Here is a 22,126-nt window from a genome sequence, read left to right on the forward strand (position 1 = left end):
CTTACAAATAATACTGTCTAGGAGGGACTTCTGAATTAGGTTTTGAATTTCCTTAGTTTGTTATGTCTAATACAGCACAGGAGCTTCTATATCCAAGGGATATATTCTGATTAGATGAGTCCTCTCTGAAAAACAATTGCATATAGATTAGGGATTATCTGCACCATAGTCAAGTTGCGTATTTTAAAAATTAACTGTCTGATGTACTGATTGATTCAGTTCTTACTTTTATCCATTTATTTAAACATTTTATTTAGTCTGAGTATAGTGTGACCAAGTGGAATTCATACAACAAATGGAATTCAGATACCCTAATTTTCCTTTAGTAATGTTCATTTGTCTTTTTGTATGTGGATATAATCTGCTTTAACATTGAAAGTAGTATATAAAACTTGAAGAGGTCAGAAATATTTCAAATCATGCAAACTTTAAGAAAAATGTATGCTCTAAAATTATGGGAGGAAGGAAGTGGGAAAGGTGGTTGGTAAAAGAAGATTAAACTTCAAGGATGAAAACAAATTGTCCTAAATTTCCTGCACTGTTTATATAAGAAAGCAGAATGAATCCTTGCAGTGCTGGTTTTTATAACTTAACAAAAGTCGTGGTGAAGGGAGCTAAAACGAAGATCATAGAAAGTGATAGTGACTTTAGAGTTTCCGACAAACCCCTGAGGTCTCCAGTCTGGCATTATCTCTGGTCTTTGAAGTTACCAGGCACAGCACATCTTTGCATTTGCTAACTCTGCTACCTGGAAAGCTCTTCTCATAGGTTTACCTTCTCCTTTTTTCCCCACCTTCCCTCCAATATTCACATACTCCATAATGCCTTCCCTGGTCATTTTGTGTAAAGCTGTAACTTACCTGTGATCACCCTCATCCCACTCCCCCCATGCAACATTTCCTGTTGGGCACTTCTGCTTTAGTTTCTCCTCAGCACTTCACACGGTCTGGCATAATTAGGTATACATAGATAGATTTTTATATAGATAGATAGCAGGTCACTTTTTTTTTCTGCAGTTTATTCTCCTGTTCAGAATAGCCTCATGGGGGCAGAGTCTGATGTGCGTTTTGTCACTGATTTATTCCCAGCACCTATGATGGTGCGTTACATACAGTGGTGCTAAATAAACATTCATTGCCTGATTGATCAACCAAATGAAGAAATCAGTGATTGACTTAAGATTGAAAATTATGGATGAGGCTTTAAGTTTAAAACTGGTACACGGAAAGAAAATATAAATGACAGTTTCATGGACTGCTCTAGTCAGAGAATCTTTCTCTAACATTTTTAAAGTAATAAATTTAGGGTTAATAAAGAGATTTTATTATACACTGGAACAGGATCCATGTGAAAATACCTTAATGAAATTTTAGATAAATCAGTGAGGACAATGCATAATGAGATTTAATAGAAATGGGTATTTTTCATAGATAAAGCTAATCTCTGAATTGTCATTATGATAGATAGTCCTGCAACTATAAAGCAACATCTGATGCTACTGATGATAGCCAATTCTTGGGCTAAATGAAGCATGATGCCCTACTGTGACAAATCCAATTAATCTATTTATTCAACAAAATTTATTGAATATTTTTAATAAATAGCATACCTAAGCAACAATGGGGATTATTTTGGCATTCTTTTGCATGAGGCGGTTCTGAAGAGACTTGCATAATTTGAGTTCCAGAATTTCACTTTAGTAACTAGTTTTGTCCCCCTCAAAGTATTGTAAATGTCTAGCTGGTTATAGCTTCAGTGTTTGTGGAAAGAAAGCCAATACAAATAATTTAAATTGAAATTGACTTAACCAACCCACAATCATAAGTAAGATAACATGAATGGAATATTTTTTCCTCCTGTTGATGCTGAGTCATTCTCATATGCTATTTCTTACTCCAGTTGCCCCACTCTACACAGAGGTGTGTGTTTGAAAAGTAACTGCCTCATGGTTTTCATGATGTTATTGTGAGATCTCTGCTAGTATGCCATTATGCAAAGCTCAAAAATGAAATAAAATTTTTCAATAGCTGTACAGAGCTTTAAATACTACCCTTATTTTTAATTCCTTGCAGGGAAGCTTTGTGATTAAAAAAAGAAGAAGAAAATATGAGTAAGTTATAAATAACCTAGGAAATACTTTTTGTTTTTTTTAAATCTTGTGAGATTATAGAAAACACATCTATTCTAGCAGAATTTTGTTTTTGCAGGATAAATATTTTCTTAAATACAGTCCCTGGCACAGGTGAAGTAATTTCTTCTATAGCATTTGTTTATTTTTATACAAAATCCATCCTTTAATTTCAATTTTTTTCTCATATATCACATGGAAGCTAGAAATTATGTGTGTGCTGTGCTTAGCACAGCTCTGACTGTTTGGGACCCTATGGACTCTAGCCCACTAGATTCATTTGTCCATGGGATTCTCCAGGCTAGAATACTGGAGTGGGTTGCCATTCTCTCCTCCAGGGGATCTTCTTGACCCAAGTATCAAATCCACATCTCCTCTGTTGCAGACAGATTCTTTACTCACTGAGCCACCTGAGAAGCCTAGAATTTATGCTAGAAGCTAAAAAAAAAAGAGAGAGAGAGAGAAATGTATGAATGAAACATATTTTTATCCCATCAAATGGCATGGATTTCATATAAAACAGGAAGGAAATGAGGCCATCCAAAGAGACATGTGGGAAAAATTTCTTTGTAAGAAATCATGTAAAGTATATTGTAAAAATTTATGAAAAAAATAACCTTTTCTGTCACCAATAAAAACCCGTTGCCTTGAAAGAAACATTGGCTGTTAAATGAAAAGAATGTGATTTTTAAAAATGTACATAAATATGGAGAATAAGATAAGACACACTCTGATAAAATAGTAGGTTAAAAACAAACATCCACTTTGAATTTTTTTCCTAAAGAATGTAACATTGTAAACTCTGCTCCATCCATTTCTGGTAGAGAAGCCTCTCTAAATACTGGTATGAATTATTGTTTGTTTGTTAAGTATATATTTGTAGTTAACAATGCTATCTATTGCTTTCATATTTTTAAAGCATGTAATTGACATCATTCTGTAAAACACCCTCTACAACTTTTTTATTAATATTATGTTTTTGAAATTAATCAATTCATATCTGTAGTTCTATCATTTATATGTATATTGGATAGTCCATTGCAAGAACATGTCACAATTTATTTAATCCTTCTCCAGTTTATAGACATTTAGATAGTTTCAGCTTTTCTCTGTGCTGCAGTAATCACTCACATACATTCTTCCCCATGTACTAGGATAGGCTTTCTCTGGAGTGTACACTTGTGAGAGGAATTGTTTGGTCTTAGAGAATGAAACCTTAAAATTTGGTATAAATTAACTACCTGCCCTGTGAGTTGCACAAATATATATCACTAAAATAGTCCCTTTTGCTGTAGTCAGAACTCCTCATAGACTTTTGTACTATACTGTGAGGGACATTTGAAATTTGCGATGAAATTTTTGATTGTCCTAATTATTGGAAAGTGCTACTGGTGTTAAGGTGGTGGGGTTCAGGAATATGAGATGACTGATGCCAAAGCTGAAGCTCTAGTACTTTGGCCACCTAATGCAAAGAGCTGACTCATTGGAAAAGACCTTGATTCTGGGAAAGATGGAAGAGAGAAGGGGATGACAGAGGACTAGAAGTTTGGGTGGCATCACCAACTCAATGGACATGAGGTTGAGCAAGCTTTGGGAGATGGTGAAGGACAGGGAAGCCTGGAGTGCTGCAGTCCCTGGGGTTGCAAAGGGTGAGACATGACTGAGAGGCTGAACAACAACCCTGGATTTGACAGTCTCCCATGAGAAAATTCATTCTGTTCCTCAAACAAATTTTGAAGGCATAACTGAACATTCATAGAAATAAGGGAAAACAACTCAAATTTGTGTGTGATTATCTGGGCTATCACATATCTTAGTTTCCATGTGAATCCAGAGAAAATTTTATTTAGTTTAACCTATGCTGAATTTTCAGTGACTAGGATCATTGTGTAAACTGTAGAGATAACTATTTTTTTGTGTATGTGTGGGAAGGTATAGATATGCACAAAAGTCACTACTTTAAAGAAACATATCACTAATGACAAAAATACCCATGGTAATTAAATTATTTAGCAAATATAGCATGATTGGTGTGGATTCAATGTTGTCCATTTCACAGTGATACAGATGCAAATGCCTGACTGACATGATGATGACTGTCCAAGCATTTATGTATGAAATTATGTAATCATATTACAAATACTTTCTTTTATTCTTTCTTTCATATTCTAACTGTGAGATATTATAATAGTTTGATATTATAGTATTGGGATTTTTTAAAGTATAGGTAGGTAATATTGAGCTTCCCAGGTGGCACTATTGGTAAAGAACCCACCTAACAATGTGGAAGATCCCTGAATTGGGAGGATCCCCTGGAGGAGACCATGGCAACCCACTCCAGTATTCATGCCTGGAGAATCCCAATTGACAGAGGAGCCTGGTGGGTTATGGTCCATAGGGTCACAATGAGTCACACTGACTGAAGTGACTTACCACATTCACACACACACACAAACACAAAATAGGTACTTTACCTATGAGTCCTTTATTTGGCTATCAGAGGGAATGTTATGTCCAGTACATGGTATTGACAAGACATTTTAATTTTTGGTAATTAGATGCAGGTGAAGTATTTTATTTTTATTTTCTCAATAATATTTAAACTGCACTTATTTCATGTCTTTAATAAACTTTTTTTTTCTCTTTCACATACTGTGCTCATAAACTTTTTTTTTTCTTTCACTTTACAATGTTGTATTGGTTTTGTCATACATCAACATGAATCTGTCACGGGTGTGCATGTGTTCCCTATCCTGAACCCCCCTTCCACCTCCCTCCCCGTACCATCCCTCTGGGTCATCTCATTGCTCCAGCCCCAAGCATCCAGTATCATGCATCGAACCTGGACTGGTGATTTGTTTCTTATCTGATATTATACATGTTTCAAAGTCATTCTCCCAAATCATCCCACCTTCTCCCTCTCCCACAGAGTCCAAAAGACTGTTCTATATATCTGTGTCTCTTTTGCTGTCTTGCATACAGGGTTATCATTACCATCTTTCTAAATTCAGTATATATGTGTTAGTATACTGTATTGGTTTTTTTTCTTTCTGGCTTACTTCACTCTGTATAATCGGCTCCAGTTTCATCCACCTCATTAGAACTGATTCAAATATATTCTTTTTAACGTCTGAGTAATATTCCATTGTGTGTATGTACCACAGCTTTCTTATCCATTCATCTGCTGATGGACATCTAGGTTGCTTCCATGTCCTGGCTATTATAAACAGTGCTGCGATGAACATTGGGGTACACGTGTCTCTTTCAATTCTGGTTTCCTCGGTGTGTATGCCCAGCAGTGGGATTGCTGGGTCATAAGGCAGTTCTATTTCCAGTTTTTTAAGGAAACTCCACACTGTTCTCCATAGTGGCTGTACTAGTTTGCATTCCCACCAACAGTGTAGGAAGGTTCCCTTTTCTCCACACCCTCTCCAGCATTTACTGCTTGTAGACTTTTGGATCACAGCCATTGTGACTGGCATGAAATGGTACCTCATTGTGGTTTTGATTTGCATTTTTCTGATAATGAGTGATGTTGAACATCTTTTCATGTGTTTGTTAGCCATCTGTATGTCTTCTTTGGAGAAATGTCTATTTAGTTCTTTGGCCCATTTTTTGATTGGGTCGTTTATTTTTCTGGAGTTGAGCTGCATGAGTTGCTTGTATATTTTTGAGATTAGTTGTTTGTCAGTTGCTTCATTTGCTATTTTCTCCCATTCCGAAGGCTGTCTTTTCACCTTGCTTATAGTTTCCTTTGTTGTGCAGAAGCTTTTAATTTTAATTAGGTCCCATTTGTTTATTCTTGCTTTTATTTCCAATATTCTGGGAGGTGGGTCATATAGGATCCTGCTGTGATTTATGTCGGAGAGTGTTTTGCCTATGTTCTCCTCTAGGAGTTTTATACTTTCTGGTCTTATGTTTAGATCTTTAATCCATTTTGAGTTTATTTTTGTGTATGGTGTTAGAAAGTGTTCTAATTTCATTCTTTTACAGTGGTTGACTAGTTTTCCCAGAACCACTTGTTAAAGAGGTAGTCTTTTCTCCACTGTACATTCTTGCCTCTTTTGTTAAATATAAGGTGTCCATAGGTGCATGGGTTTATCTCTGGGCTTTCTATTTTGTTCCATTGATCTATATTTCTATCTTTGTGCCAGTACCATACTGTCTTGATGACTATGGCTTTGTTGTAGAGCATGAAGTCAGGCAGGTTGATTTCTCCAGTTGCATTCTTCTTTCTCAAGATTGCTTTGGCTATTGGAGTTTTTTTGTATTTCCATACAAATTGTGAAATTATTTGTTCTACCTCTGTGAAAAATACCATTGGTAGCTTGATAGGGATTGCATTGAATCTGTATATTGCTTTGGGTAGTATACTCATTTTCACTATATTGATTCTTCCGATCCATGAGCATGTTACATTTCTCCATCTATTAGTGTCCTCTTTGATTTCTTTCACCAGTGTTTTATAGTTTTCTATATAAAGATCTTTAATTTCTTTAGGTAGATATATTCCTAAGTATTTTATTCTTTTCATTGCAATGGTGAATGGAATTTTTTCATTAACTTCTCTTTCTACTTTCTCATTATTAGTGTATAGGAATGCAAGGGATTTCTGTGTGTTGATTTTATATCCTGTAACTTTACTATATTCATTGATTAGCTCTAGTAATTTTCTGGTGGAGTCTTTAGGGTTTTCTATGTAGAGGATCATGTCATCTGTAAATGGTGAGAGTTTTACTTCTTCTTTTCCAACTTGGATTCCTTTTATTTCTCTTTCTTCTTTGATTGCTGTGGCCAAAACTTCCAAAACTATGTTGAATAGTAGTGGTGACAGTGGGCACCATGGTCTTGTTCCTGACTTTAGGGGAAATTCTTTCAATTTTTCACCATTTGCTGTGTTTGCTGTGGATAATGTTTGCTGTGCATTTGTTATATATAGCTTTTATTATGTTGAGGTATGTTCCTTCTATTCCTGCTTTCTGGAGAGTTTTTATCATAAATGGATGTTGAATTTTGTCAAAGGTTTTCTCTGTATCTATTGAGATAATCATATGGCTTTTATTTTTCAATTTGTTAATGTGGTGAATTACATTGATTTGTGGACATTGAAGAATCCTTGCATCCCTGGGATAAAGCCCACTTGGTTATGGTGTATGATCTTTTTAATGTGTTGTTGGATTCTGACTGATAGAAGCATGTTAAGGAATTTTGCATCTATGTTCGTCAGTGATATTGGCCTGTAGTTTTCCTTTTTTATAGCATCTTTGTCAGGTTTTAGTATTAGAGTGATGGTGGCCTCATAGAATGAGTTTGGAAGTTTACCTTCCTTTGTAATTTTCTGAAAGATTTTTAGTAGTATAGGTGTTAGCTCGTCTGTAAATTTTTGGTAGAATTCAGCTGTGAAGCTTTCTGGACCAGGGCTTTTGTTTGCTGGAATATTTCTGATTACAGTTTCCATTTCTGTGCTTGTGATGGGTCTGTTAAGATTTTCTATTTCTTCCTGGTTCAGTTTTGGAAAGTTGTACTTTTCTAAGGATTTGTCCATTTCTTCCAAGTTGTTCATTTTATTGGCATATAATTGCAGATAGTAGTCTCTTATGATCCTTGGTATTTCTGTGTTGTCTGTTGTGATCTCTCCATTTTCATTTCTAGTTTTATCAATTTGATTTTACTCCCTTTGTTTCTTGATGAGTCTGATTAATCATTTGTCAATTTTATTTATCCTTTCAAAGAACCAGCTTTTGGGTTTGCTGATTTTTGCTATGGTCACTTTTGTTTCTTTTGCATTAATTTCTGCCCTAATTTTTAAAATTTCTTTCCTTCTACTAACCCTGGTGTTCTTCATTTCTTCATTTTCTAATTGCTTTAAGTGTAGAGTTAGGTTATTTACTTCACTTTTTTCTTATTTCTTGAGATATGCCTGTATTGCCATGAACCTTCCCCTTAGAACTAGTTTTATAGTGTCCCACCGGTTTTAGGTTGTTGTGGTTTCATTTTCATTCGTTTCTATGCATATTTTGATTTCTTTTTTGATTTCTTCTGTGATTTGTTGGTTACTCAGCAGTGTGTTGTTCAGCCTCCATATGTTGCAATATTTAATAGTTTTTCTCCTGTGAGATCTAATCTTATTGCATTGTGGTCAGCAAAGATGCTTGGAATGATTTCAATTTTTTTTTTTTTTTTTAATTTACCAACGCTAGATTTATGGCCCAGGATGTGATCTATCCTGGAGAAGGTTCCATGAGTACTTGAGAAAAAGGTGAAATCCATTGTTTTGGGGTGAAATGTCCTATAGGTATCAATTAGGTCTAACTGGTCTATAGTGTCATTTAAGGGTGTGCACAGGAGGGCCTAGAGGAGCTATCCCACGTTGAAGGTCAGGAAGGGCGGTGGTGAGGAAATACCATTTATCCAAGGTAAGGAGCAGTGGCTGCGCTTTGCTGGAGCAGCCATGAAGAGACTCCCACGTCCAAGGTAAGAGAAACCCAAGTAAGATGATACTTGTTGCAAGAGGGCTTCAGAGGGCAGACACACTGAAACCATTCTGACAGAAAACTGGTCAATCTAATCACACTAGGACTATAGCTTTGTCTAGCTCAATGAAACTAAGCCATGCCCGCAGGGCAATCCAAGATGGGCGGGTCATGATGAAGAGGTCTGACAGAATGTGGTTCACTGGAGAAGGGAATGGCAAACAACTTCAGTATTCTTGCCTTGAGAACCCCATGAACAGTGTGAAAAGGCAAAATAATAGGATACTGAAAGAGGAACTCCCCACGTCAGAAGGTGCCCAACACACTACTGGAGATCAGTGGAGAAATAACTCCAGAAAGAATGAAGGGATGGGGCCAAAGCAAAAACAATCCCCAGCTATGGATGTGACTGGTGATAGAAGCAAGATCCGATGCTGTAAAGAGCAATATTGCATAGGAACCTGGAATGTCAGGCCCATGAATCAAGGCAAATTGGAAGTAGTAAAACAAGAGATGGCAAGAGTGAATGTCGACATTCTAGGAATCAGCGAACTAAAATGGACTGGAATGGGTGAATTTAACTCAGATGACCATTATATCTACAACTGCAGGCAGGAATCCCTCAGAAGAAATGGAGTAGCCATCATGGTCAACAAAAGAGTCCGAAATACAGTACTTGGATGCAATCTCAAAAACAACAGAATGAACTCTGTTCGTCTCCAAGACAAACCATTCAATATCACAGTAACCCAAGTCTATGCCCCAACAAGTAACTCTGAAGAAGCTGAAGTTGAACAGTTCTATGAAGACCTACAAGACCTTTTAGAACTAACACCCATAAAAGATGTCCTTTTCATTATAGGGGACTGGAATACAAAAGTAGGAAGTCAAGAAACACCTGGAGTAACAGGCACATTCAGCCTTGGAATATGGAATGAAGCAGGGCAAAGACTAATAGAGTTTTGCCGAGAAAATGCACTGGTCATAGCAAACACCCACTTCCAACAACACAAGAGAAGACTCTACACATGGACATCACCAGATGGTCAACACCGAAATCAGACTGATTATATTCTTTGTAGCCAAAGATGGAGAAGTTCTATACAGTCAAGTAAAACAAGACCAGGAGCTGACTGTGGCTCAGATCATGAAGTCCTTATTACCAAATTTAGACTCAAATTGAAGAAAGTAGGGAAAACTGCTAGACCATTCAGGTATGACCTAAATCAAATCCCTTATGATTATACAGTGGAAGTGAGAAATAGTTTTAAGGGCCTAGATCTGATAGATAGAGTGCCTGATGAACTATGGAATGAGGTTCGTGACATTGTACAGGAGACAGGGATCAAGAACCTCCCCATGGAAAGAAATCCAAAACAGGAAAATGGCTGTCTGGGGAGGTCTTACAAATAGCTGTGAAAAGAAGAGAGGCAAAAAACAAAGGATAAAAGGAAAGATATAAGCATCTAAATAGAGAGTTCCAAAGAATAGCAAGAGAAAAGAAAACCTTCTTCAGCGATCAATGAAAGAAATAGAGGAAAAGAACAGAATGGGAAAGACTAGAGATCTCTTCAAGAAAATTAGAGATACCAAGGGAACATTTCATGCAAAGATAGGCTCGATAAAGGACAGAAATGGTATGGACCTAACAGAAGCAGAAGATATTAAGAAGAGTTGACAAGAATACACAGAAGAACTGTACAAAAAAGATCTTCACAACCCAGATAATCCCGATGGTGTGATCACTCATCTAGAGCCAGACATCCTGGAATGTGAAGTCAAGTGGGCCTTAGAAAGCATCACTACAAACAAAGCTAGTGGAGGCGATGGCATTCCAGTGGAGCTATTTCAAATCCTGAAAGATGATGCTGTGAAAATGCTGCACTCAATATGCCAGCAAATTTGGAAAACTCAGCAGTGGCCACAGGACTGGAAAAGGTCAGTTTTTGTTCCAATTCCAAAGAAAGGCAATGCCAAAGAATGCTCAAACTACTGCACAATTGCACTCATCTCACATGCTAGTAAAGTAATGCTCAAAATTCTCCAAGCCAGGCTTCAGCAATATGTGAACCGTGAACTCCCAGATGTTCAAGCTGGTTTTAGAAAAGGCAGAGGAACCAGAGATCAAATTGCCAACATCTGCTGGATCATGGGAAAAAGTAAAAGAGTTCCAGAATAACATCTATTTCTGCTTTGTTCAGTATGCCAAAGCCTTTGACTGTGTGGATCACAATAAACTGTGGAAAATTCTGAAAGAGATGGGAATACCGAGCCTCCTGACCTGCCTCTTGAGAAATCTGTATGCAGATCAGGAAGCAACACTTAGAACTGGGCATGGAACAACAAACTGGTTTCAGATAGGAAGAGGAGTACATCAAGGCTGTATATTGTCAACCTGGTTATTTAACTTATATTCAGAGTACATCATGAGAAATACTGAACTGGAAGAAACACAAGCTGAAATCAAGATTGCCGGGAGAAATATCAATAACCTCAGATAAGCAGATGGCACCAGGCATATGGCAGAAAGTGAAGAGGAACTCAAAAGCCTTTTGATGAAAATGAAAGAGGACAGTGACAAAGTTGGCTTAAAGCTCAACATTCAGAAAACGAAGATCATGGCATCTGGCCCTATCACTTCATGGGAAATAGATGGGGAAACAGTGGAAACAGTGTCAGACTTTATTTTGGGGGGCTCCAGAATCACTGCAGATGGTGATTGCATCCATGAAATTAACAGACGCTTACTCCTTGGAAGAAAAATTATGACCTACCTAGATAGCATATTCAAAAGCAGAGACATTACTTTGCCGACTAAGGTCCGTCTAGTCAAGGCTATGGTTTTTCCTGTGGTCGTGTATGGATGTGAGAGTTGGACTGTGAAGAAGGGTGAGCGCCAAAGAATTGATGCTTTTTAACTGTGGTGTTGGAGAAGACTCTTGAGAGTCCCTTGTCTGCAAGGAGATCCAACCAGTCTATTCTGAAGGAGATCATCCCTGGGATTTCTTTGGAAGGAATGATGCTAAAGCTGAAACTCCAGTACTTTGGCCACCTCATGTGAAGAGTTGACTCATTGGAAAAGACTTGGATGCTGGGAGGGATTGGGGGCAGAAGAAGAAGGGGATGACAGAGGATGAGATGGCTGGATGGCATCACTGACTCGATGGACTTGAATCTGAGTGAACTCCGGGAGTTGGTGACGGAGAGGGAGGCCTGGCGTGCTGCTATTCATGGGGTCACAAAGAGTCGGACATGATGAGCGACTGAACTGAACAGTTTGTGTGTCTTTGTTAATTTTCTGTTTAGTTGATATATCCATAGGTGTGAGTGGGGTATTAAATTCTCCCACAATTGTTGTGTTATTGTTAATTTCCCCTTTCATTCTTGTTAGCATTTGTCTTACATATTGTGGTGCTCCTATGTTGGGTGCATATATGTTTATAGTTTTCATATCTTCTTCTTGGATTGATCCTTTTATCATTATGTAGTGTCTTTCTTTGTCTCTTTTCACAGCCTTTGTTTTAAAGTCTATTTTATCTGATATGAGTATTGCTACTCCTGCTTTATTTTGGTTTCTATTTGCTTGGAATATCTTTTTCCAGACCTTCACTTTCAGTCTGTGTGTGTCCCCTGTTTTGAGGTGGGTCTCTTGTAGACAACATATATAGGGGTCTTATTTTTGTATCCATTCAGCCTGTCTTTGTCTTTTGGTTGGGCATTCAACCCATTCATGTTTAAGGTTATTAATGATAAGTATGATCCCTTTTGGAGAAGGCAATGGAAAATCTCCTGGACAGAAGAGCTTGGTATGTTGCAATCCATGGAGTTGCTACTAGTCGGATACGACTGAACGACTTCATTTTCACTTTTCATTTTCATGCATTGTAGAAAAAATGGCAACCCACTCCATTGTTCTTGCCTGGAAAATCCCAGCACTGGCAGAGCCTGGTGGGTGCCATCCATGGGGTTGCACAGAGTTGGACACGACTGAAGCAACTTAGCAGCAGCAGCAGCATGATCCTTTTATCATTTACTTTTTTGTTTTGGGTTCAAGTTTGTATACCCTTTTTGTGTTTCCCATCTAGAGAAGATCCTTTAGCATTTGTTGGAGAGCTGGGTTGGTGGTGCTGAATTCTCTCTACTTTTGCTTGTCTGTAAAGCTTTTGATTTCTCCTTCATATTTGAATGAGATCCTTGCTGGTACTATAATCTGGGTGTAGGTTATTTTCTTTCATCACTTTAAGTATGTCCTGCCATTCCCTCCTGGCCTGAAGAGTTTCTGTTGAAAGATCAGCTGTTATCCTTATGGGAATCCTCTTGTGTGTTATTTCTTGTTTTTCCCTTGCTGCTTTTAATATTTGTTCTTTGTGTTTGATCTTTGTTAATTTGATTAATAGGTGTCTTGGGGTGTTTCACCTTGGGTTTATCCTGTTTAGGACTCTCTGAGTTTCTTGGACTTTGGTGATTATTTCCTTCCCCATTTTAGGGAAGTTTTCAACTATTATCTCCTCAAGTATTTTCTCATGGTCTTTCTTTTTGTCTTCTTCTGGGACTCCTATGATTTGAATGTTGGAGTGTTTAATATTTCCTTGTGGTCTCTGAAAATTTCCTTGTTTCTTTTAATTCGTTTTTCTTTTTTCCTCTCTGATTCATTTATTTCTACCATTCTATCTTCTACTTCACTAATCTTATCTTCTGCCTCCGTTATTCTACTATTTCTTCCCTCCAAAGTGTTTTTTATCTCATTTATTGCATTATTCATTATATACTGACTCTTTTTATTTCTTCTAGGTCCTTGTTAAACCTTTCTTCCATCTTCTCAATCCTTGTCTCCAGGCTATCTGTGATTCCATTTTGATTTCAAGATTTTGAATCACTATTCAGAATTCTTTATCAGGTAGATTCTCTCTCTTCCTCTTTTGTTTGGTTTGGTGAGCATTTATCCTGTTCCTTTACCTGCTGGGTATTCCTCTGTCTCTTCATCCTGTTTATATTGCTGTGTTTGGGGTGGCCTTTCTGTATTTTGGCAGTTTGTGGAGTTTTCTTTATTGTGGAGTTTCCTCACTGTGGGTGGGATTGTATGGGTGGCTTGTCAAGGTTTCCTGGTTAGGGAAGCTTGTGTCAGAGTTCTGGTGGGTGGAGCTGGATTTCTTCTCTCATTAAGTGTCCAGTAATGAGTTGTGAGATGTCACTGGGTTTGGAATGACTTTGGACAGCCTGTATATTGAAGTTCAGGGCTGTGTTCCTGTCTTGCTTGAGAATTTGCATGGTATATCTTGCTCTGGAACTTGTTGGCCCTTGGGTGGTGCTTGGTTTCAGTGTAGGTATGGAGGTGTTTGATGAGCTCCTGTCAGTTAATGTTCCCTGGGGTCAGGAGTTCTCTGGTGTTCTCAGGATTTGGACTTAAGGCTCCTGCTTCTAGTTTTTAGTCTTATTTTTACAGTAGCCTCAAGGCTTCTCCATGTATACAGCACCATTGATAAAACATCTAGGTTAAAGATGAAAAGTTTCTCCACAGTGAGGAACACCAAGACAGGTTCACAGAGTTACATGGAGAAGAGAAGAGGGAGGAGGGAGTTAGAGGTGACCCGAATGAGATGAGGTGGAATCAAAAGGAGAGAGCAAACTAGCCAGTAATCACTTCCTTGTGTGCACTCCACAGTCTGGACTGCTCAGAGACATTCATGGAGTTATACAGAGAAGAGAAGAGGGAGAAAGGAGATAAAGGTGGCCAGGAGGATAAAGGGGGTAATCAAAAGGAGAGAGACAGATCCAGCCAATAATCAGTTCCCTAAGTATTCCCCACTGTCTGGAACACACAGAAAGATTCACAGAGTTGGGTAGAGAAGAGAAGGGGGAGGGAGGAGATAGAAGCGACTTGGTGGAGAAAAGGAGAGTACAAAGGGGGAGAAAGTAGTCAAGCCAGTAATCTCACTCCCAAGTAAATAGGTACTGAAGATTGGTTTCTTAAAGGCACAAAATTGATAACAAATACCCAAAAGCAAAGATTAAAAATCTAGAGTAGAGGTTGGATTTTCAAAAATACAATATTAAAGGAAAGAGGGAAAAAAAAAAGAGTCACAAAAATTAAAAAAAAAAAGATATATATATATATATATATATATGAAGTTTGCTTTTAAAAATAGGGTTTTTTTTTTTTTGCAAAGTAATAGTAGGTTATGAAAATGAAAATTAAAGGAGTAATAGAGCACTTAAATTTTTTTAAAAAAAATTAAAAAAAAAAGAATGATAGTAAAAATAGTAAAAATATATCTAGGACTTTCTCTGGTGCTGCTGTGGGCAGTGTGGGGTCAGTTCATTTTTGGATAGTTCATTGGTCCAGCTTATACTTTTCAAGATCTATAGGCCCCTTCCTATGTAGTCAGTACTAACTACAGAGTTTTAACCTATTGCACCAGTCACTTCCAAGGCAGTTCCCTGTGTTTTAGCTTCTTCTATTCGCTGGTCTCTTCAGTGTCTGACTTCTGCCCTGACACAAGGCAGGTAGACACTTTTTTTGGCTGACTTGTTCAGTCACGCTGTGGGGAAGGAGGGATGCTGCAAACAAATAACACTGGCATGTGCTCTCAGTGTCTCAGCTACACTGGGTCTGCCCCAGCTCCTGGCGCCTGTGCCCTCCCTGCCCACACTGCTCATGCTCTAGGTTGCTCTTCCAGGAGCCATCCAAGGCTGGCCCTGAGCTGCATGCACCTCCCAGGTCTAAGCCGCTCAGGTCCAGGCACTCAGGTAGTCCTCAGAGGCACAGAATCGGTTGGGCCTGCATTTTGTGTCCTTCCCAGGTTTGAGCAGCTCATGTGATGAAGTGTTGGGCGAGCAAGGTTGCTGCGGCTTACCTCCCCAGTCCCTGCCACTCGGTTTTCTGGGTGTACAACCGGCGCACCTTCTCAGGTGGATGTTGACCATCTAGAACCCCAAGAAGTCTTGGTTAGCAGAGAATCCTGCTTGCAGTTTGGTAGATAATGCCTCTCTGGGGCTGCGATTGCCCTCTTCCGGCTCTGGTTGCCTGTCACTGGAGGGGGATGGTCTGTAGCCAGGTAGCTCTGTTCAGTCCTTTGTTCTGTGAGCGGGCCTGATGGTGTCTTAGGTTAGGGCTTTTCGCGTGGTAGCTATCCATAGTCTTGTTTGCTAGCCCAAGTTAATTCCCTCAGATTGTCCTCTGGGCATTCAGGCCTGGTCCTTACTCTAAACAATACAGCCCACACCTCCCTGCCCAGGCCCTACTTGCTAGTGGTGGGTGCAGGCATCTGCATTGCTTCTCCTCTGGGCATGTAATCTGTGGGTTTTAATTATTTATTTAGTTTTCCTCCCAGTTATGTTGCCCCTCTGTGGCTCCAAGGCTCGCCACAGACTCAGCAGTGAGAGTGTTTCCTGGTGTTTGGAAACTTCTCTCTTTTTAAGACTCCCTTCCCGGGATGGACCTCTGTCCCTACCTCTTTTGTCTCACTTTTTGTCTTTTATATTTTTTCCTACCTCCTTTCAAAGACAATGGGCTGCTTTTCTGGGTGCCTGATGTCCTCTGCCAGCATTCAGAAGTTGTTTTGTGGAAATTACTCAGTGTTTAAATGTTCTTTTGATGAGTTTTTAGGGGAGAAAGTGGTCTCCCTCCTCCGCCATCTTAGGACCACCTCCTCATAAACTTTTTTCCTTAAGATCTGTCTTAATCTGTCTGTCACTTAGATACATTGAAAATATTTTTTCTTCCATTTGTTGTCTTTTAACAAAGTCAAACAAAATTTAACAAAATTAAAAGGCATACTAAACAAAGCATGTCTTTGCAACAGGGAGATTTAAATTGTATTGTGTGGTGATTTAGCATGTTTAAACTATTCCAAGAGTTTTATAGAAAATTAATGTATCTGGATACATTCTTTTCTCCAAAAACTCATTACTATATATCTTTAATCTTTCAATTGGTTTGCCATTTTGCAAGAAATGCTACTTTTGAGGGAGAAACTCTGTGTGTGTGTGTGTGTGTGTGTGTGTGTGTGTGTGTGTGTGTATTGTTTATCTATCCTTTTCTCACTCCATTCTCGCTTTTCTTACCTGTCTTTGCCTCATGACTTTGAGCTGCCCCCCTCCTCACTGGACCTCAGTCCTTATAGTAATGGTTCATATCTGTTTCCTGTTAAGCTGTTTTTATGTGCTTCCTATCATCCCTCCAACTGTTGTTTGTTGTGTGTGCAGATCATATAGTTTTGACCTCATCTTCAGGTTTCCTAGGTTCTTAAGTTTCTGGCTTTTCAAACCCATTTCACAGTAGACTCTTCTTACCACTATCCTCTGGGTGGCTTCAAGCAGATGCTCCATCATTACTGCACATCTTCACCACTATCTACTGACCATCTCAGAGACCAACAAGCCTGACATCACAGCTGTGCTCACTGTTGTCTTCAGTACTCCATCTCTGGCCAACAAATATGTATAATCTGGTTTTGGAGCCTATATAAAGAGCTTTCTTGTTGCCATTACTGTTGCTTGTGTGTGTGTTCAGTCTCTAAGTCATATCTAACTCTTTGCAACCCCAAGGACTCAAGCACACCAGATTTCCCTGTCATTCACTATTTCCCAGAGTTTGTTCAAACTCATGTCCATTGAATTAGTGATGATATCTAACCATCTCATCACCTGCTGCCCCCTTGTCCTTTTGCCTTCAGTCTTTCCCAGCATGAGTCTTTTCCAATGAGAAAACTCTTTGCATCAGGGGGCCAAACTATTGGAGCTTCAGCTTCAGCATCAGTCCTTCCAATGAATATTCATGGTTGATTTCTTTTAGGATGTCCTTGCAGTAGAAGGTACTCTGAAGAGTATTCTCTGACAACCAATTTGAAAGCATCAGATCTTCAGTGCTCAGCTTTCTTTATGGTCCAACTTTCACATCCATACATGACTCCTGGAAAAGCCATAGCTTTGACTATACAGATTTTTGTCAGCTTTTTAATATGCTCTCTAATTTTGCCATAACTTTCCTTCCAAGGAGTGAGTGTCTTTTAATTTCATGGCTGCAGTCACTGTTCACAGTGATTTTGGAGCCCAAGACGATATAATTTGTCACACCTTCCACTTTTTCCCCATCTTTTGCCATGAAGTGTTGGGACTAGGTGCCATGATCTTAGTTTTTTGATTGTTGAGCTTTAAGCCAGCTTTTTCACTCTCCTCATTTACCCTCAAGAGGTTGTTTAGTTCCTCTTCACTTTCTTCCATTAGCGTGGTACCCTCTGCATAACTAAAGTTGTTGATATTTCTCAATCAAATTGGCAATCTTGATTCTAGCTTGTGATTCATCCAGCCCAGCATTTTCAGATAATATCACTGACTCAATGTAGATAAATCTGAGCAAACTCTAGGAGACAGTGAAGGACAGGGTAGCCTGGCATGCTGCAGTGCATGGGCTTACAACAAGTCACAGGTTACTTAGCTACTGAACAAATAACTCCTCATTTCAGTTAAATAAACAAGGCCATCATATACAGCCTTGTTGCACTCCTTTCCCAATTTTGAATCAGTTGGTTGTTCCATGTAAGCTTCTGACTGTTGCTTCTTGACCCACATGCAGATTTGTCAGGAGACAGGTAAGGTGGCTTGGTATGGTTCTTCTTTTATATTTTCTCTGTCATTGCTGTATATTTGAGACATAGACTTTGCCTTGAGTTGCAAACTTAGAAAGCTAATAGAATTTGAAAGTACATTTTGAAAGAGAGAAAGAGAGGTAGATTGTGCATGTGTTAAATGTCACAGGTTAAAACTACTTTTTTTTTTTTTTTTTGGTAGTCATGTATGGTTTTGAGAGTTGGGCCATAAAGAAATTGAGCACAGAAGAATTGATGCTTTTTTTTTCAAATTTTATTTTATTTTTTTTTAATATTTATTTTATTTTTTTACTTCACAATACTGTATTGGTTTTGCCATACATTGACATGAATCCACCACAGGCGCACATGAGTTCCTAACCCTGAACTCCCCTCCCACAGTTAACACCTATCCTACTCAAACTCTTCCAGAAAATTACAGAGGAAGGTAAACTTCCAAACACATTCTATGAGGCCACCATCACCCTAATACCAAAACCTGACAAAGATGCCACAAGGAAAGAAAACTACAGGCTGATATCACTGATGAACATAGATGCAAAAGTCCTTAACAAAATTCTAGGAATCAGAATCCAGCAACACATTAAAAAGATCATACACCATGACCAAGTGGGCTTTATCCCAGGGATGCAAGGATTCTTCAATATCCACAAATCAATCAATGTAATTCACCACATTAACAAATTGAATAATTGATGCTTTCAAACTGTGGTGCTGGAAAAGACTCTTGAGAATTCCTTGGACTGCAAGGAGATCAAACCAGTCAATCCTAAAGGAAATCAGTACTAAATATTCAATGAAAGGACTGATGCTGAAGCTGAAGCTCCAATACTTTGGCAATCTGATGCAAAGAGCTGACTCACTGGAAAATACCTTGATGCTGGGAAAGATGGAAGGCAGGAGGAGGGGATGGTAGAGGACAAGATGGTTGAATGGCATTACCAACTCAATGGACAAGAGTTTGAGCAAACTCCAGGAGACGGTGAAGGATAGGGAAACCTGGAATCCATGGGCTTGCCTAGAGTTGGACACAACTTAGCAAATGAACAACAACTACACGTTAAAGCACATATCTACTCCACATTTGAAGGGAGAATCCCTGTTCTTATGATGAAGAAGATATAGCTCAGGCTTATGAACAAGCATAACTTTACTCCTTTCCTGAGGCAAGACTGTAATTTCTTAATAACAACCCAAGGTTTCAAGTTAATGGAGCTGCTACAGAGGCAGTGAGTATAACTGAGACCCCCTAAGTGTTTATATGCTCTTGTCTTACCTATTTATTTTCATTTGTGAGTCTAGGTGAAAGTGATAATTGTTTAATTGTGCATATTGGCTTTTTCATTTTTTAAATTTAACGTTTCACAACGTTTTTAATCTAAAAGAATGCCTCATGCTGTGATAATCAACATGATAAAATGTAAAAATAAATGAATAGTCCGCATTTAAAAGATTCCTCTTATCTAGCAACAAGGCCTATCTGCTGAATGTAAACTTAATTGCAATATATTTCCTTAATGATCTCCTTTAATTGGTTACCCCGCTATGGTATCTTTGGAAAGTTGAAGTTCTGTAACAAAGCATCAGTGATTATTTTTACAAAGAACTTGTAATGGTCAGAACACAGAGAGATAACATTTAACCAATAAGTGAAAATTAATATACTTTGATTTTCGTGAAGTTGAATTCTTTTTACTATGATATTAAAATGAGATCACAAAGAGATCACAGTTAACTGAAACTGGAATTATTTACAAAATGATAAGAAACAAAAATGTTTACCTAGAATTTCAGCCTCCTTCACTTTTTCTACATCAGGCAGGACTTTGAATTTGCAAACTCTTTGAAAACAGAAATGTATCCATCTGACTATAATGTCCATCCAACCTGGTACTCTGCTCACAAAAGGTAAACATTTATCCACATAAATGATGAAATTAACACAATATTCTTTTCTCCTCCACTCTGAGACAAAACTATATAGTGTCACTTTCTTTACTTCTTCAAATTTGTAAAGATCATGTTATTCAAAAAAATAAAATGATCTAATGGGCCTCCAGAAATTAAGATTTTATGTAACTTTTGTCAATTTTTACAGGACTCATCCCTGCATTCCTTTCTCCACACATTCTCCACCTTCACATTGAGAGCTGTCTCACTCTAATATGTTCACGAACCATACATCTTGTGCTTTAAACTCTGCATAAGCATTTTCATTCTGTTCTTACCATTCTGAAGCTTTCATTTTTCACCCAACAGTTTTCAAAATAAATCTGTACCTGTACAAATAGTACTTCTTAATTTTTTTCTCAAATATGTACAGATTATAAGTTCTTCTCTCAATCGATATTTTGAATTTTCTGGAATTCAAAGACATTTAGATTCAAAAAGACATAGAAATTGGAAGTATTACACCATCAATCTGTGATAACACCTGATTGTTATATCCTTTCGAGCCCTTTGCACAGTTGTGCTTCTAAAGATCAGTGACTCAATTTATGCAGAGTCAAGTCTATATCTAGTTCTGACAATAAAGCTTGTTTTTATCTTTTTCTCATTTCTTTTCCTTTAAAATTTCTAATCATGTATCTGCCGTTACTCTACATTAAAGTCCATTTTATATTTAATTTTATTTACTACACCCATACACTGTAGACTGCCAGGCTCCTCTGTCCATAGAATTTCCCAGGCAAGAATACTGAAATGGGTTGCCATTTCATTCTACAAGGAATTTTCATGAACCAAGAATTGAACACAGGTGTCCTGTATTTCAGGTGGTCATCTTCATTTCAGGTGGGTCCTTTACTGATTGATCCTCTAGGGAAGTCCATATGTTTTACTTTATTATTATAAACTCTTTGAAATAATTTATTGTACACTCAAGTTTTGTTGGAATGGTTCTAATTTATAATTTTATAATTTTTTCTTTAAGTACTTTTCCCATGTAATTGAATTATGATTCTTCTTAAAAATAGAGTATAGTTTATTTACAATACTATATTGGTTTCAGCAAAGTTATTTTTATAGATTATACTCCATTTGACATTATTAAAAAATAACTGGCTATATTTCCCTGATTCTGTTCTCTTTCTACTAGACAATACTTTCATTTTGGGTGGGGGGAGTCATCTCCAAATTCCAAAAGAATAACCTGCTTTTTTTTTTTTTTTTTAATGTTCCTTATTGGCTCCTGAGAAATCTGCCGGTCAAGAAGCAACAGTTAGAACTGGACATGGAACAACAGACTGGTTTCAAATTGGGAAAGGAGTACATCAAGGCTATATATTGTCAACCTGCTTATTTAACTTATATGAAGAGTACATCATGTGAAACGCCAGGTTGGCTGAAGCACAAGCTGGAATCAAGATTGCTGGGAGAAATATTAATAGCATGAGATACACAGATGACACCACCCTTAAGGCAGAAAGTGAAGAAGCGCTAAAGAGCCTCTTGACAAAAGTGAAAGAGAAGAGTGAAAAAAACTGGTTTAAAGATCAATATTCAAAAAACTAAGATCATCGCATCTGGTTCCATGACTTCATGGCAAATAGATGGGGAAACAATGGAAATAGGGAGAGGTTTTATTTTGGGGAGCTCCAAAGTGACTGCAGATGGTGACTGCAGCCATGAAATTAAAAGACACTTGCTCCTTGAAAGAAAAGCTATGATCAAGCTAGACAACATATTAAGAAGCAGAGACATTGCTGACATAGATCTGTCTAGACAAAGCTATGATTTTTCAAGTAGTTATGTATGGATGAGAGTGTTGCACTATAAAGAAAGCTGAGTGTCAAAGAATTGATGCTTTTGAAATATGATGTTGGAGAAGACTCTGGGACTGCAAGGAAATCAAACCAGTCAATCCTAAAGGAAATCAATCCTGAATATTCATTGGAAGGACTGATGCTGAAGCTGAA

The sequence above is a fragment of the Capra hircus genome, chromosome 24 (genome assembly GCF_001704415.2).
Source record: "Capra hircus breed San Clemente chromosome 24, ASM170441v1, whole genome shotgun sequence".
NCBI classification, from domain to species: Eukaryota; Metazoa; Chordata; class Mammalia; order Artiodactyla; family Bovidae; genus Capra; species Capra hircus.